This window comes from Monodelphis domestica, chromosome 3 (genome assembly GCF_027887165.1).
Source record: "Monodelphis domestica isolate mMonDom1 chromosome 3, mMonDom1.pri, whole genome shotgun sequence".
In the NCBI taxonomy this organism is placed as follows: Eukaryota; Metazoa; Chordata; class Mammalia; order Didelphimorphia; family Didelphidae; genus Monodelphis; species Monodelphis domestica.
This window is the reverse complement of record NC_077229.1, coordinates 194,513,063-194,530,305: the sequence shown is the minus strand read 5'-3', so window position 1 is coordinate 194,530,305 and position 17,243 is coordinate 194,513,063. Positions and strand designations below refer to the sequence as shown.

The 17,243-nt window shown below is 37.8% G+C and overlaps 1 long non-coding RNA gene across 1 annotated transcript; it reads left to right on the top strand.

Moving 5' to 3' along the window:
• Positions 1–11,036: 11,036 nt before the first annotated feature.
• On the top strand, positions 11,037–12,329 carry LOC130458361 (uncharacterized). The gene is made up of 2 exons (XR_008917595.1): positions 11,037–11,857; positions 12,171–12,329. It is a non-coding gene; the product is annotated as an uncharacterized LOC130458361 (long non-coding RNA).
• The last annotated feature ends 4,914 nt before the right edge of the window (positions 12,330–17,243 follow it).

Genomic DNA, 17,243 nt, shown 5'->3' with positions numbered 1-17,243 from the left:
GGCTGTTTTACTTTTTTACAAGAGATTTCTTACAGAGTGGAGGTAATCTGGGAATATTTGTAATGTAAAAATACAACACTGATATTTTTTAAAATGATTAAACTCATTTCACTATCATGAACTTGAGCCTACCAAACTTGGAATTTAGCATCAGGATCCCTAATGTAATGGATGAGGAGGTAGAAATAGCACTAATGGAAACCAGAATGGGAAAACAAGTAGATTAAATGAAGAGTGCATAGATAAGTGCTATAGTAGAAGTAACACAATGTACGGAGGAAAATAATTTCAAGGACAGGAAGATATAAAACACATAGGAAAAATCTCAGTCCCCATTAGTAAGCCCCCCCACCAAAGCAACCAAGAGAAAATCAACATCTACCAACCTGACTTCTTTTTCATCTTATATAAAATTTTTAAAAGAATAACCCACAAACAAAGAGCCTTGACACTATTAATATAATGTACAGAACAGTCATATGTCAAGAGAGGTTACTAAAACTATAACTTCTCTGCAAAAATGGAGGTGGTCAGGACCAAAGAAGATCCAACATTGTTAACTCACATTCCTCAGAGGAGTGCATGAATTACTAGCAAAGTACTTTACCTGTCTTTTCTAAATACAAGCTTCATCTCACCTTTCTTAACAGAAGGAATCATATATCTATAACTAAAAGATAAGTAGTGACAGCATTGGTTGAAGTGTTACTTCAGGTATTTATTTACTGCTTGTATCTCTTCAAGCAAATCATTTAACCTCTGCAGTTAAGCTACTTCATCTTATGAGATCTTGCTCTGTGTGTGTGTGTGTGTGTGCATGTGTATGTGTTTGCATGCATGTGCGCACACAAATGTGTAGTTATTTGGATTGGGAGATGGGAGACCCTGCATTCAAATTTGGCCTCAGACACTTCCTAGCCAGGTGACTTCTGGCAAGTCACTTAACCTCAACTGCTGAACCTTTACTTCTTTTCTGTCTTAGAACCAATACATAGTATTGATTCCAAGATGGAAGGTAAGGGCTATTTTTTATTAGCATATCAATAAAATAGAATCAAATAAAGGAATGGGTCATACAGACTGGTTATCTGAGACATGTAAATTTATTTGTGGAAACTACAGAGTTTATAATGGCAGCTCATGGCCAGGTCATTAACACCACAAATCACAGAAAGGTTATTCTTAAGAGACCAGACTGAGTAAGCAATGGAGTTTATGCAAGGAAACAATAGAAAGTGAATATATCTATATAGGCTGTACTTAGCACCTAAAGAATGTGTAGCAAGGCATGACCTGTGACTAGATGTATATAAAAAACTCACTCTTTCACAGGCTGACAAAAAGCCCCCATGCTAGAAAAGCAGACCTTTATACATCTTGTCCAATTCAACTGTAACCTTTGGAACAAAGAGCCAGTTACAAAGGATTTTCTTCTCAGCCATAGAGATTAATTACTCATTGTCCTTCACCTGCATGAGGGGTGGGAGAAGATGACAATGGTTAGAGAGAAGAGAAATGCAAGTCTTAAGGCTTGCAGGACTAAGAGAATAGATGTGCCAGGCACACCTCTCTTTAAGTTACTAAAGGGAGAGAAAGACTGGGAAGAAATGGACATGTAGAAGAGTTGGCAGTCTCAATGATGTCTCTCTCTTCGACATGCTACACTAGAGACTTTGGGAATTTCCCCCAAATGTCTTTCCCTCTTTTATTTGATTTGAGTTATCTCACTACCAAGGGGAGAGCTCTGTATTTTCTGGCATATCTTCCATGTATAATTTCAATGATTTCTGTATAGACTTAGATAAATAGGTTTACTTGCTGTATATGTTCATAGTAGAATTGGCATTTAGTGGGAAGCTTTGGAGCCAGACAGACAGATAGATAGATTTAGCTACAGATATTGATCTATTTATCTATACATATACTTCCATTATTCCTTCATGGGAAATGAGTGCTCCAAGAGATATATAGATGTAGATATAGATATATGGAATGCTCTCTTGGGACTCTCTTTTTCCCACTAAGGAACAATGATCAGGAGTATAGATTGAACCCCCAAATTACTTCCCCTAGACTAACAATATTTAAGTGAGCAAATAGATATTTCTAGCCTAGTATCCTCTCTTTATGAAGAGAGCAGAGTGGTCAGCCTTTGACCCCAATCTTCTCCTCCTGACAGGAATCAGTCTCCCCTGGAAAAGAGTTAGAAGAGGATACTATGGAGATATCTATTCTTGCCTCCCTTTGAACCACATCTAAACAGATTCATGTGGGCACAGATAACCTATGAGAATAAAATCAAAAATGGCAAAACAATACACAGCATCCCTTGCACAACCAAAAAACATATACTGGAACTGGACCATTATAATTGCTCAAACTATTGTTCCCAGTCACCAAGATATAACACTGATGCATAAAGTCAAGTCAATAGACATTTATTAAGCACTTGGGAAATAAAAACCATTTGAAACATATAGACCTAGGAAATGAGATAAAATCCACATGGGAACAGGTTGAGTAACTGTGTGGCATAGTGAATAGTATGACTGATTTGCAGTCAGAAAGACTTGTTTGAAATCCAGCCTCTTTTATTCTGATACAAAATCATTTAAACTCTGAGAGACCTAATTTTCTCATCTCTAAAATGGAGGAAAAAATAGCACATCCTTCACAGAGCTGATGTTCAACTGAGATACTACCTGCTTTACAAGTCTTAAAATACTGTATAAATGTTAGTTATTAGTATAATAAAAATCAAAACTAGCATTTATATAGCATTTTAAGGTTTGAAAAGTACTTTAAATTTCATTTCATCCTCACAACTACCCTGAGAGATAGGTGCTATTATTATTCCCATTTTAAAGATGAGGCAGATAGGGAGCTTAGGTGATTTACCCATGGTCGCACAGATAGTAAAGGTCAGAGGCATGTTTTATACTCAAATCTCAGTGGCTTCAGGTTCAACATTCTATCCATTGAGCTATCTAGTTGCCTCTGAGGGACAGATAATTTCTGTTGAATGAACTATCTGCTATTGAAATTGCATCAAGGATGCTTTCAGATAGATTATAGAGGATGAGCTTTCATTCTAGCATTTTTATTCAATTGTATAATACAATTATTTTATACAACATGAGAGAATAGTGATTTTACTCAGGAACCTTTCTACCCGAATACTATTGAAGAAATATGGGGAGGGGGGAGGAACAATTATGAATCACATTTACATAGTTTAAAAGAAATTAAAACTTTACTTCTGTCTTAATAATGACTCTAAGACAGAAGGGTATGGTCTAGGCAAATGGGATTAAGTGACTTGTCCAGGGTCACAGAGCTGGGAAGTGTCAGATGCCAGATTTGAGCCCAGGTCCTCTCAACTCCAGGTTCAACTCTATATATACTTTGCCACATAGCTGTCCCATTTATATAGGTTTTTTTAAAAGAATTTTTGCAAAATACTTTCCTCACCACCATCTTGAGAGGTAGGAAGTATGAGTACTATGTTATCATCTTCATTTAACTGATGAAAAAAATTTAGCCTCTTACAATTTGCGACTAAATGAATTCTCAAGATCTTTTTTTTAAAAGCCTTTGGTTTATATAAGATCTTTATTGTTTTTGTTTAGTAGTTTTTCAGTTGTGTCCCACTCTTTGTGATCCCTTCTTAAGATTTTCTTAGCAAAGATATTAGAGTAATTTTCCATTTCCTTCTCTACTTATTTTATAGATGAAGAAACTGAGACAAACAGGGATAAGTGACTTGTCTAGTATCCCATAACTAGTGTATTAGACCAGATTTGACATGAATAAGGTATCCTCCTGACTCTAGATCCAGTTCTCTATCCCCCCCCCATCACTTATATAGATAGCGATGAATTAATCTTTAACCCCACTGAGGGTGGAACAAGACAAAAGAACAAAAACAAAAAACATTTTCAGGGAAAGAATTTAAGTTATTTGTTTTCAAGGCCCAGGTCTGATTGATAATACATAGAATTACCAGAGATGGCTGTAGAATCTCTTTCTCCTCCAAAATCTTATGAAACACTCAGTCAATAAGCATTCATTAAATCCCTACTATGTTCTATATGTTGTGCTAAGCACTGAGGATAAAAAGAAAAGTAACATAGTCCCTGCCCTCAAGGAGCTTATAATTTAAAGGAATGATTATAAAACATATATGTCTGAAATGACTAAAGATGTAGATGATGGAGCAGATAAGCTCCGGGGATTGCCTGAGAGACCCTCAATATTTCCAAAGGTTTTACATTCAGAATCAGTGCAAAGTGGGGATGGGAGCAGGGGAGAGGAGTGTTTCAAGGGAGGGGGTCTCTTCCTCCCCATCAGATTTCCTACAACACAAGAAATAATGAAAAGTTATATTGTCATTGCCTGTTGAGAAACTGGGTGGGTGAAGAAAGACAGGAGTTCTTTGTCATTAACACAACCTATTCAACCATATTCTCACCTTATCTCAACAGCTTTAGAAGGACTGTTGACTACTTGGCAATTTAAAAGTTTGTAAAGTACTTTTCTATCCTCGAATAGAAAGGTAATGCACACACACACTTGTATATTATCTGTAGATATACATTATTTGTAGATATGTAATGACATGTATGTATATATACAAATTACCATAACAAAAACAACATATTTTATAATATATATAAGGATGTATTATTTAGCATATTATATATATAGTACAAATACTATATATACACAAATATACTATATATATAAATACACTATATACACATACATATATACTATATATACATATATACAAATACTCTGTATACACACATATATACAAATATACTCTATATCTACTATGTACTATAGTAGTATAGTAGTAGTGTCTTGGTAACCGAGGATGACGATTGTCTTTGTGCGCTTTCATCTGTGATGTAGATGAGCGTGCACAAAGACATTTGTGCGTGAAGGAGATTTAAGTGGAAAAGTCGATGCACAGAGACAGTCCCACTCTCTCGGCATTGGAAGCCTGGGTCCAGTGGCACGAATAGTCATTACACCTGGAGACTTCCTCAGCTGCATTGGATGGTTGTGTTGTCTTTTGTGCTCCAACATGCCCTGAGCACGCCACAGTGCTTTGCTGCGTCGCCATCTCAGCTTTGTATAAGTGTATGTATATATATATATATGTGTGTATATATATACATATATATGTATGTATGTATCTATGACAATTAGCATGAAATACTAATGAAGTGCTCTTCAGATCCTCTGGGAGAACACACTCTTGGTACAAACCCTGACAAGCCACTGGGTAGGAATTGCTAAAGGAAACTATATAAAGGAACTTGCCTGCTTCCTCTTTCCATGGTTGATCAGCCTTCACATCTAATGTGTTTTATGTCTAAATTGTCAAGAACCTGAATATCTTTGGGTAGAATCTAGCCTTGTCATTCATACAAAATTGGCCCTTATAAGAGTCAACAGTAAGTCAGCAACAGAAAACTGCAGGTGAAAAATTGTAAGCAGCTCCTCTCTTATCTCATCCCACACTCTGGCCTGTAGCCAATGCGGCAATTCCAGAATGCTAGCACTCTTTTTTCCTTTCCCCTCCCCATCATCCTGTCTCACTGGCTTAGAAATCTAAATAGTACAAGGAGTTTCCTCTGGTCTTGGGAGATACCTCCAATCTTCCTGTTCCCTCAGTCCTACCAGTAAAATAATCAGCTATCTGCCTCCTACAGAAACTAGTTCCCTCCCCACCATAGGGTAGGGAGCCAGGTAGTAAGGAGGATAGATGTATGAGACAGGGGAGATAATAGAAAGAAATAGGACAGTGATGTCATGTGCCTCTGTGCCTTTAGCAAATACCTTGTTCCACTCACATGGCAGAGCCTGGCAAAAATTAGTAAGTTTGACAAACCTAGCAGGCTCTGTCTGGGATATATACTTGGACTTTTTCACATTAGTGGGGTCCCACTGGAAAATTCTCTTCTTGGGGCTATTGGACACACCCTGATTTTCAGGACCCACAAGATAAAAATTAGCATTTTTTTCTCACCTTTGTTTTAGATTATAATTGTACAGTTATTAGATTTCTATTTTCTTTCTTTACAAGCCAGACCAGTTTCTTTGTGATGTCATTTGCTTTTTTGAATATTTAAGTATTAATATCTGCTATATTACTGTATCATTTTAAGTGTAAATGGATCATGTGGATTTTGGCATCCTTAAAATACTAGTGCCCAGATCATAAATGCTATTTTTTTTCCTTTTTTTTTTGCTTTTAACCAAATTTAGATTGCTTGCCTTACTGTGATATTCTTATGACCTGCTGATCCAGAGGAGAAATTTTTCCTTCCATCCTAAAGACCCTTGAGTAATCAGCCATAAGTACTTAATCTCATTTGGGAGCCCCACAGGTGTTTGGGGTTTACCTGGTCCCATTTCCTTTCTTTTAAAATTGAGCATGCTTATCTGATTGTTGGATGAATTTGAAATTGCAATCAAATTGCCCTTTCAGTGGCAGGGACCCATTGGGGAAATTTCAAGTACTTGTCTGGACCTCCAAAGGAGTTGCCTATAATACAAGAACCCCTGAATGATTTTGATGTGCCCTGAATAGAAAGGCACCCCTGGAGATTTTGTCTGGACCCCATTTAAATAGTTATCTATGGCATAGGGATTCCTATGGTATAAGAATATTAATTCCCTAGCATAATTATACTAGAAAAGAAAAACCTGGTCAATTTCCCTACCCAGCCTGGGGGAGACCCGGCCACCTTCCTTTTCCTTCCTTTCCCTACCTTTTCCCTCCATTTTCCCCATCCACAATAGTCTCTTTTAAGAACTAAGCAAGCTATGATCTCTGATAAACATTGTAAAGTGTCCTGGTTGTGGAATCTGCATAACTGTGTATGGGGGGAGGGGGGGCAACTCTGATTTCTTGTATAAGCAGGAATATATAGGGTCTGTGCTATAGTGATTCTTTGGAGACCCTTTTCTGTGTAACCCTGGGAAAACAAGTGAAAGGACAGTACTTGAGCCTCCCAGGGGCCCCAGACAATTTTTCTGATGGATTGAGAGAATGGATAATATATTCAAAATATGCCCCAGATGATTTGTCAAGTATGACAATGTTTTTTACCAAGTGAAGAGTATAATGGAGCACTGGTCAATGAGGCCCTAGAACTTAAAGCAGATGTGTCTATGCCTTACCTCACGTACATGCTCTGTAGAATGTACAATATTCCCTGATGGTTTCAATGCATGGAGGCTTAGTGAACTGCCTTCTGGACATAAGCGACCATGACCTTGCTAATATTTAGTGAAAAAGGAGTTTTTTGATTTGCTTTGGAGCCTGAAGGAGTGATAATAGAACTAGAACTGAATTTATATTTAATAAAAGAATCAATATCATCCCACACAGGTAGTCTTTTTCACTATCAATTGGTCTCCTGGATTAAAAGTGAGAGGAGAAAAGAAAACATACAGGTAGGATAGCTCAGAGGTTTGGTTTGAATGTGGTTTCTTCTCATTCTAGGTGGGGGGGGGGATAAGAAGTGGCAGCTTTCATGTTTACCTAAGCATATAAAGTTGTGTTTACTGTGTTTATTCTTTCCTTATGCTAGGTAGTGTATTCTGAGATGAGATTGAGTGACTGATGAAATGAGCCATCTCAGATTCCACTGACAACTAGAGTTTTGGGCCTAGCAGCCATTGCAGCTAAATCCAAGGAGGACCCAGCTCTGATAAGAATAGACTGGATCCAGTACTATCAGTGAATCAATTTAGCAGATAAGATTCTATGTTTTGCAAGTAAAAGAATGACTCCTCATTGGCTATTCTGCACCTAGATGTGAACTTGATTAGGGAGCAAAGTTCTCCTTCATCTAAAAGGGAACCCTAAGTCATGTGTGTGTGTGTGTGTAATTATGGAGGGAATAGATAGATAGATAGATAGATAGATAGATAGATAGATAGATAGATATAGATGTAGATATAGATATAGATATAGATATAGATATAGATATAGATATAGATATAGATATAGATATATACATATAGGTGCTGAAACTCTTAAGGAATTCCCTCCTTAAGAGTTTCAGTACCTATATGCTTCAAGTTGGCACATAATATATGAGCAAGGAAGAGAAAGTGCTCCTATTGGGGGAAGAGAGGATCTTTTGTACCAGTGACTGTATATTTACATCCATTCTTTCTAGGGATTGGATATATATAGAGGGAAAGGGGCACCTTGAATGGAGTGGGGGATGTGGTTTTATCAACAACTTTAAATTTGAGCCTACTCTCCCCCAGGACCAAGAATATTCCAGGAGAGAATGTGCCCTGGTCTGAGAAAATATTTTGTCATTTCTGTTCCTGTTATACCTTCTTGGTAAACTCCATTTTATAAAAGCTAAATGATATTGAGAAGGACACATCCAGTAGGAGCTTATGAATGAGGAGATTAGAAACTCTAACCCCTCAGGGTTTTCTCTAGGACCTTCAGGGAGAAATAATTGACTACTCTTTGAGGACTCAGCTAGACCACTGGAAATTGGGAGAGTGACAGCCCAGTGAGATTCTGAAACAACTCCAAGCTATCATACTCCCCAAAAAATTTCATTCATTACCTACAGTGCTCAAAGTACTATTCTAGGTCCTGGAGGAGATATGTTTTAATAAGTCATGCTAGCAGCCCTCATAAATCTTATTGACTAGTTTGAGAGATAAGAAACAAATACAGATGACTATAATGTGTCCCACAGATACACACACACACACACACACACACACACACACACACACACACACATTTTGATACAGATATGTGATTTAGTGAATGTAATATACTACCTATGTGGAAATTCTCTTCACTAAACCACTCAACCAGATTTATGCATGAATAATATATATTATTATATATGTGTATGTGTGTGTATATTAGGAGAGTAGAGTATATATATGTGTGTATATATATACACATATTATATATATATATATATATATATATTTATTTATTTTTTTTAAGAGAATGCTCTTTGAGATCTAATGGAAGACTAAGCCTGAGAGGGGCAAAGATTGACTGAAAGGTTTCATGGAGAAGATAGTGTTTGAGTTAAATGATTGGAAAGGCTAAACCATTCAAGTTGGAAGAGAGGATGGAATTCCACACATACGACACAGCATGAACAAAGAAAGTCACACAGAGGCAGGAGGAAACATGGTATACTGAAGGAATAATCAATCAGTCAATAAGTATTTATTAAGAACTAAGAACAAGGCTCTAAGCTAGGCACTAAGGGTCCAAAGAAAGGCCAAACAGTCCCTTCCCCCAAGGAGAAACAAAGGTAGTCTAGCTTGGCTGGAATTTTGCCTGCCTGGATAAAAATGGAAACTTATCAGAGGAGAAAAGAAAATGCCAAGTGGGACTGCTCCAGGGTTTGACTTGAATGCTGATCCCCTTTCTGCCTAGGGTGGTTTTTTTTTACACTCTGTGTGAATAACAAGCAAGAGGAGAGGAGGTCAGGTGTCCATATGTAAAACACCTGCTATTTCTGACCTGCTGTCTTCGAAAATGGCATCAGGATGATAAGTGACTTAGACTTACAAGAACTCTAGCATCTGGTTCCCACTTTCACTTCAGCTCTCCATGTGGTCTGTGCCTTTATGAGAAAAGAAATCCAGGTATTGAAAACAGCAGGTTAGCCCTAAGCAGCTCTCATTCTCCTCTTCCAAAACACCCAAGTCCAATAAAACAGTCACTCAAAAAGCCTCCATCTCTTTTTTCTTTTCCTGTCTATGTCAATAAATTCCAGTAAACTGTTTTAAGTTGATCCTTTATCATTGGAGATGACATCTTCCTGATTCACTTTTTTCTTTACTTAGGAAGGTGTTCAGAATGAACCTGGAAAAGTAGGTCTATCCATAACCTAGCATGAAGGTCTAATGTTTTTCCTCTTTTGTTCATAACTCTTAACATCCTGCAACTATGCAGCCCAGACTCTGTCAATGAATTCTGGCTTTCTTGTGTAAGTGGAAACCTTTTGAAGTCAAAAGTATTGCTATGGTAATCCGTCTGAATAAATGGACCCTTTACTTAAAAATACTCTCTTTGCCATCTGAAAGAATCTTAATGCTACAAGAGACATTTTATCAAACTCAACCTTCTCTTTTGATGAGGGAGAACTTAGAGAGGTTAAATAACTTCCATGAGGTCAAAACTAGTTAGTGGAAGACCTAGAATCCTGTTTTCCTGATTCTCTGTCTGGAATGGACTTCTACTCTGTAGGGTTGAGAGATCAAAGCCTTGGGGAAGCATATATATATATATATATATATATATATATATATATATATAGAGAGAGAGAGAGAGAGAGAGAGAGAGAGAGAGAGAGAGAGAGAGAGAGAGAGACAGAGAGAGACAGAGAGAGACAGAGAGAGACAGAGAGAGATGAGAGACAGAGAGAGAGATAGAGAGACAGAGACAGAGACAGAGACAGAGACAGAGACAGAGACAGAGACAGAGACAGAGAGAAAGAGAGAGAGATTGTTATAGTGAACGTGACCCCCACCCACCCACCATGGAGCACATGCTCTGGTTCTATAAGGCTTGAAATGTGCATTAACTTCTTGCTAAGATGCAATCAGCTAATCAAAAAACATTTATTATGTGCCAGGAACTGTGTTGTGTGTGCAGAGACACAAAAAGAACCAAAAGACAGTCCGTGGCCTTAAGGAACTCTAAAGATCAATCCAATTCCAACTCTTCCTTGGATTTGCAGCTGAGACTTCTTTCTACCCATCTCTAACAATTCAAGAATGTGTACTTTTTGTAGTAGATACCGCTATTAGGGGAATTGTGGTAATAGCGAAATGTTAAAGCAGTAACACCGGGAAGCAAGCTAAGGGAAAGACTGGATCTTGGGCCCCTCCCCCTACACTACTCCCTGTTCCCTTTCAACTGCCTTGAAATGTTCTTCTCAGAAATGGTAAACTTGAAGATTTCCCCTGATAACTAAATCCCACAATCAATTCTTTTAACTAAGAGGTCTTTTATTCTTTTGGATATAGGCGGTAAGGAGCGGGTAGGGGGTGAGAGGAAAATAGGTCTCCCCAGATTTTCTAAGTTATCCCTGTTGACTGAAGATTTCAAGATGTATTCAAATTCAGTAAACAAAGTTCTCTTTCCCTAAAGGGAGATGTTGACAGCAAATGCTGACAGGTTTCTCCTGGGCTAAACCCAAGAGTCTTCTCAGCACTCAGTCTTATGTATAAGCAATAACGGAAGACAGAGTCCGTCTTCCACCTTCTCATCCAACAGCCAGTTCAAGCAGCTGGACTTTCCTAACGGCTCCCGTCAAGATTCCATTGGAACACAGTCTCTCCTCTGCCCCTCCTCCGATGATTGGTGTTCCAAGAGTTCTGAGCTTCTTGCTTTTTCTGCAGATCCATTTTGTATTGCCATATGGTCAATTACATTGTGTAATTGGGATAAGACCTCACATCCCTGCAGCCTTTTATGTTTGGGGTTTCTTTCCCTTAGCACAGGCCACCTAACAGCATTCCTGAGGAATCGATATTTCAAGCCTTTATAGTAACCTCATTAGTTAAAGATGTTGGGGGTTCCTAGAGTAAGTAATGCTGCCCTTAAGGAATGTTTCTACTATTATACCACTTCTCAGAAGGGATGATAGGATATCCTGGTGTACTAGGCGTTCAGGGAAGACTAGTACTCCTGGTGTGAAGGCTTGCCAAAGCTTTTCTCCTTTCCTGTCTACCTGCTACCCAGCTCTCATCTGTGGCTCCAAAAAACTATATGCACAGTGGCCACACCCAGTAAACTATCTTGACTGGAGGCTAAAACAGAGTGAAGGTAAGCAACAGGAATTCAACCCATCAGTGAGTTAAAGGAGTGTTTACCCTAGACATGTTGAAGGCTTCCCTTAGTAAAAGGGACAGATGATAATAATTTGCTCCAGCAATTATGAAGGCAGCAGAGCAGGCACTGTGAGGAGCTTAAAGCTTGGTTAGATGTCAAAGAAGACAAGGTCATCCACTGTATCCCAAGCCATTACCAGTCTTCTTGACTTGTGTCTTGCTACTGGACATAGATGACTCTGAAAGAGAAAGTGAGGTTAATGACTTTGTGCAACTCTTTCACTTAAATCCAATTTATGCTCCTCAAGACATCACCCATGAAGTTATTATCCTCTTTGAAAACAAATGACAAACAACAGCATCCCAAACCCAAGAGGCCTGAGAACTTCTGCCTGGATGGCCAGAAGATCTAAATCTTGGACGTGTTGGAGCAATACAGAATAAAAGTGAGTGAAATATCCATTCAACAGTCCCACAAAGTTTTCTTTACTTTGCAGAAGAATATAATAGATAGGATTAATAATTTTATTTTTTTAATGTTCATTAACTTATTCTTCTAAATTTTTTGTATTTTAAGACTTTGTGGTGGAGAAAATAAATACCTGTCCTATACCTATTATCTAGTTCATATTTTTAGGTTGATCTATTGATCCCTTATTGGATTACTATAGACATGAAATATAGCAAAGCTTTTTTTAGGTGTTTTCTCCAATTTTCTTCTTACTGACAGTATTATAATTTATTGGAGAGTGCAAGAAAAGCTTGATTCTACTCTCTTTGTGATCAAGTTTCCCCAGGATGATTCTGAACTCTATATATTTCCAGAGCAAGACCATCTTTTCTGAAGTTATACCCCATGGCAACAGGTCACACATTAAAGAAGACATGCAGATAAATCTCTCTGACCTGTCCTTCCTCTAATTTAACCTACTGAAAAATCATAAAATAAGCAAACTTTTCTAGGCCTTTCCCCCTTGTCTATCAGTATCTTTCACTAACCTAATGCTCCTCTGGCCTCCAAAACCACTTTCCTGGCCTGTCCACTGTAATAATTTGTTTAGGCAGGCTTTACCTAGACAATTTCAAGAGAGTAGTCAAAATATGTCCCCCCCCCACCCTTTTCCCACTCTATCTGATTTTACCTGCACTGTGCCCCAGGCCATCTAATCTAGCTGTCAGTTGGAGACCATTTTCATTCAGCATTAATTTAGCAATAGGCAGAACACTTTACTGGGCACTGAGAAAAACAGAAAGATAATTAAGACCTGGCCTCACACCAAAGGAGTTTTCAGCTAGTAAGAGGTTTGCCACTTACCCTAATAACTGTAATACTAAATAAAGTACGAGGTATAATGTTCTGGGTGAGACTTAGGTGGGGAAAGATCATTTCTGCCTGAAAGAATCAGGGTATTAAAGTGAGACTAGATGACCTCTCAGCTTGACTTTCAAAGAGAAAGGGGATTTCAACAGAATTGGTTTTTGTTGTTGTTGAATCCTTTCAGTAATACCTGACTCTTCATGATCTCATTTGGAATTTTCCTGGCATAGATGCTAGAGTGATTTGCTATTTCCTTCTCCAGATCATTTTATAGATGAGGAAACTAAGGCCAAAAAAACATTAAGTGACTTGCCCAAGATCATACAGCTAGTTAGTGTCTGAGGCAAGAGTTTAACTCAGGAAGATAAGTCTTCCTGATTTCAAGACCAGAGCTCTATCCACCTTGTCATCTAGCTGCCCCTTAGCTACATATGTTACTACATAATGATAACATACTAAATTGTTATTAATTTCACTTTCCCCCCAATTATCATTTCCTATACAGCTACAAAACACATTTGTCCTAAGGAGGCAGAGAAGGAGCAAATGGAAAAATCCAGAGATCCTTAGTTTATGTGAGTAGGGCAAATAATAGCACCAAGGGATTATAGAACATAGAAAGTAGATTGTAAGGCCTGAAATGGAGGCAGTGTCAGGGCAGAATAAGTCAAAGAGAAATAGTTACCATATCCAGCAGCTTCATATCCAAATTACCTTGAAAGTCTCAAAATTTTTGTCTCCCATAATTCCATTTCCTTACCTGTGTGGTGGCATAATGTAGTAGGAGGAGCATTGATTGGAGTTGGACTAAGAGAACACAGGCTATTTGAAATCTATATGACCTTGAGCAAGTCATAACTTCTCTCACCTTGGTTTCCTTTTCTATAAAATAAGAGGGATGGTTGAGATGACCTCTTGCTTTACTTCTAGCTTGAGAATCTATAATCTTTCATACTGTGATATAAAGTCAAAACCCCAATTTATTTTTTAGCTAATATACCTCCAGTCTAAATCTCATCACTCAAATCCCCCAATTCCTGTCATTCAGTTTCACTGATTAAGTATAATATATGATAAATTGTTTTTAAGCACCTATGCTTATATACCAGGTACTGTGCTAAGTGTTGGAGATACAAATAAGAAAAAGAAAGACAGTCCTTGCCCTTAAGGAGATTACAATCTAATGGTGTCAAAAAGGAAGCTGAAAAAGGAATGGAGTTGGGGGAGATGAGGATGAGAGGTATGATAAGAGAGTGATGAAACTGAAACTAAGCAAAGAGGCTGGTAGTAATGAAAAGATGGCTGAGATCCCACCCCTAACATCATCTGTACTTCACTATTAACTTGACTGCCTGACCTCAAAATCCCCCAACCTCTTCAATTCTAATGGCTTCCTTCTCTACTCTGCTCAACTACACATATCATAAACACCTACGATATCTGAACTTCAAAATCCCATCCCTTACTAGCTAGCCCTTATCATGACCTCTAGTCCCTTGTAAACTGTTCCAAACATTCTTGAAAGCAATTTGAAATTATTTAAGAAAAGTTGTTCAACTGTTCATTCTCTTCACTTCAGTTATTCTACTACTGGGCATGACATCAAAAAGAGAAAAAACCTCAAATTGAACAAAATATTCATAGTGCCACTTTCTGTGATCAAAATAAATAAATAAATAAAATGGGTACCTATCACCTGAAATGGCTAAATAAATTGTGGTAGACCAATGTAATGAAATATGATTTCACCGTAATAAATAGTGGCCGGGCTTCTATTGCCTTAAGGGAATGATAGCATAAACAAGAGAACAATCTACAGATGATGTAAAGGAAACCAGCATTACAAGAAATCAATGAGTAAGGCATTGCCCATTCATATGGGGACATTTTATTTGCCAAAGGAGACAGGAAAAGGACATTTGGATGAGAAAAGTAGCTTGAGACCATTCTGAGGACCTGAGAAAAATTCTCCTATCATATATATCTTGGGAGGACCTGATTGAAAGCAACTCAGAGGCAGAGATGCAGCTGTCTGAAATGAGATGAAAATAACTGTAAGACATTGCAGTCTATAAATTCACGTATATATAACTGCTTTCAGAATTTTGAAGGACAACTGAGAAACTATAAATGTTTGTAGATTACAGGAAAATCTGTATATGGTCTGTTTGTATTATAACAAATTGTGGGCTAGGTTTTTTTGTTTTTGTTTGTTTTTTTCCCAAGCTGAATTAGAGATAGATCACTGCTCAAAAAAAAGGAGGCTCTGACTGGAGGCATTAGAAAGCAGATGAAGGCAGAAATTGAATCCAGGAAAGTCACAAGAAGGAGAAAGAAAAGACACAGCAGGTGCCTGAAGAGAGAAACTGACTGGACACTGCCCCCTGATGCTTGAAGAGAAGCCAAGCCAAGGAGAAGGAGAAGATGAGAGCAGCTGCTTCAAGCTGTCAGGGGAGACTGGAAGAAAGCCAGATCTAGCCCTCCCGGCTGCTGTTCTCATTGAAAGAGAACTAGATAGCTGCTGATAGCTCATTGGAGGCGAGCAGAATTCTCCTCCTATATGAAGAGCTGGTTGGGCAACATGACATATTGGATCTGCAGCCTGCGAAGGGGAAATCTCTTAGTGGGTTGTCTATGTGGCTTGAGAGGGGCTTGAGAGGAAGACAGAGTGAAAGATACATTTTGCATCTGTTTTGCTGTGAGCTATTCCTCATTAAGGAAGAGTCCTTGCTTTGCTAGAAGCTAATTGGAGAAAGTGCCATTGTTCCTTGCAGAATGTCTTCACCATGAGTTAATTAACTTGTTTTTTTTTAATTAATTTGTTTGTCAAATTAAAATACTCATTAGTCCATTCTCCTACCCTAACCAAAGAAAGCATCATTTGACAAAAATAAATATATAGATACACTATATATATAATTATGTTTTACTTATTTCTATTTATCAGTTCTTTCTCTGGAGGTGGACATGCACAAGTCAATCTTCAAATGCTAGTTCTTTTGCTGTATACATTTTCTTGGTTCTGCTTGCTTCAGTTTTCATAATTTCATGAAGTGATTTCCATGTTTTTCCAAAATTAATCTGTTCATCATTTTTATGGTACAGTAGCATTCCATCACAATTATATGCTAAAACTTGTTTAAGCTATTGCCTAATTGATGTGCATCTCTTCAGTTTCCAGTTCTTTGCCACCACAAAGAGAGCTGCTATAAATATTTTAGATTATATAGGTTCTTTTCTTTTTTTCCTGATCATTTTAGGAAATGAACCTAATAATGGTATTGCTGGGCCAAAAGATATATAGTTTTTGTAACTCTTTGAGCATAATTCCAGATTACTTTCCAAAATGGTTGGATCAATTCACAGTTCCACTAACAGTGAACTTGTTTTTAATAATACTTTGATAACTATATTTCCTCATAATGGTTCCTTTGCAACCCTGTGTATTTTACTTTATGCATTTTAAAAATATTTTGAGGCATCCATTGGCTACTTATGAAGTTTATGACCCACAAAAAAAGTTTAAGAACCCCTGCTTCATTGCTATCTACAACTTGAGAAGGGAAAGTCTTCAGAGGCCTGCTAGCTTGGGCTATTCTAAACTTAAAGGAACTTATTTCAATGAAAGTATGTATTTCTATTATTGACCAAATGAGGGTAGTTCAACTTAGTGATGGACAAATAGCAGAGATGCAGCTTTGCCTAGCAGAAAGGCTATGAGGTTCAGAAGGGGAGCTATTAGAGAAATGGTGGACTAAAGAGACCAAGGATATGCAAGTACACAGCCCAGAAGGTGAGTTACCTTGGGGAGCAGGTACTTCATGGCTAGGTTTCTATAAGTATATGTCCTTCCTCCCCCCAAGCCAATTAACAAACATTATTATGCACCTAACTACTCTATGATAAGCATGAGAAGATACAAAGAAAAGAAAAATATAGCGCTTGCTCTCAAGGAAAAGTGTGATGGTATCATATTTGGATTGTGCTTTTGCCTTCTATTGCCTTCTATAGTCTAAATGTCATGACTGATTTTTTTTTCTTTTGCCTTCTCATTTAATGAATG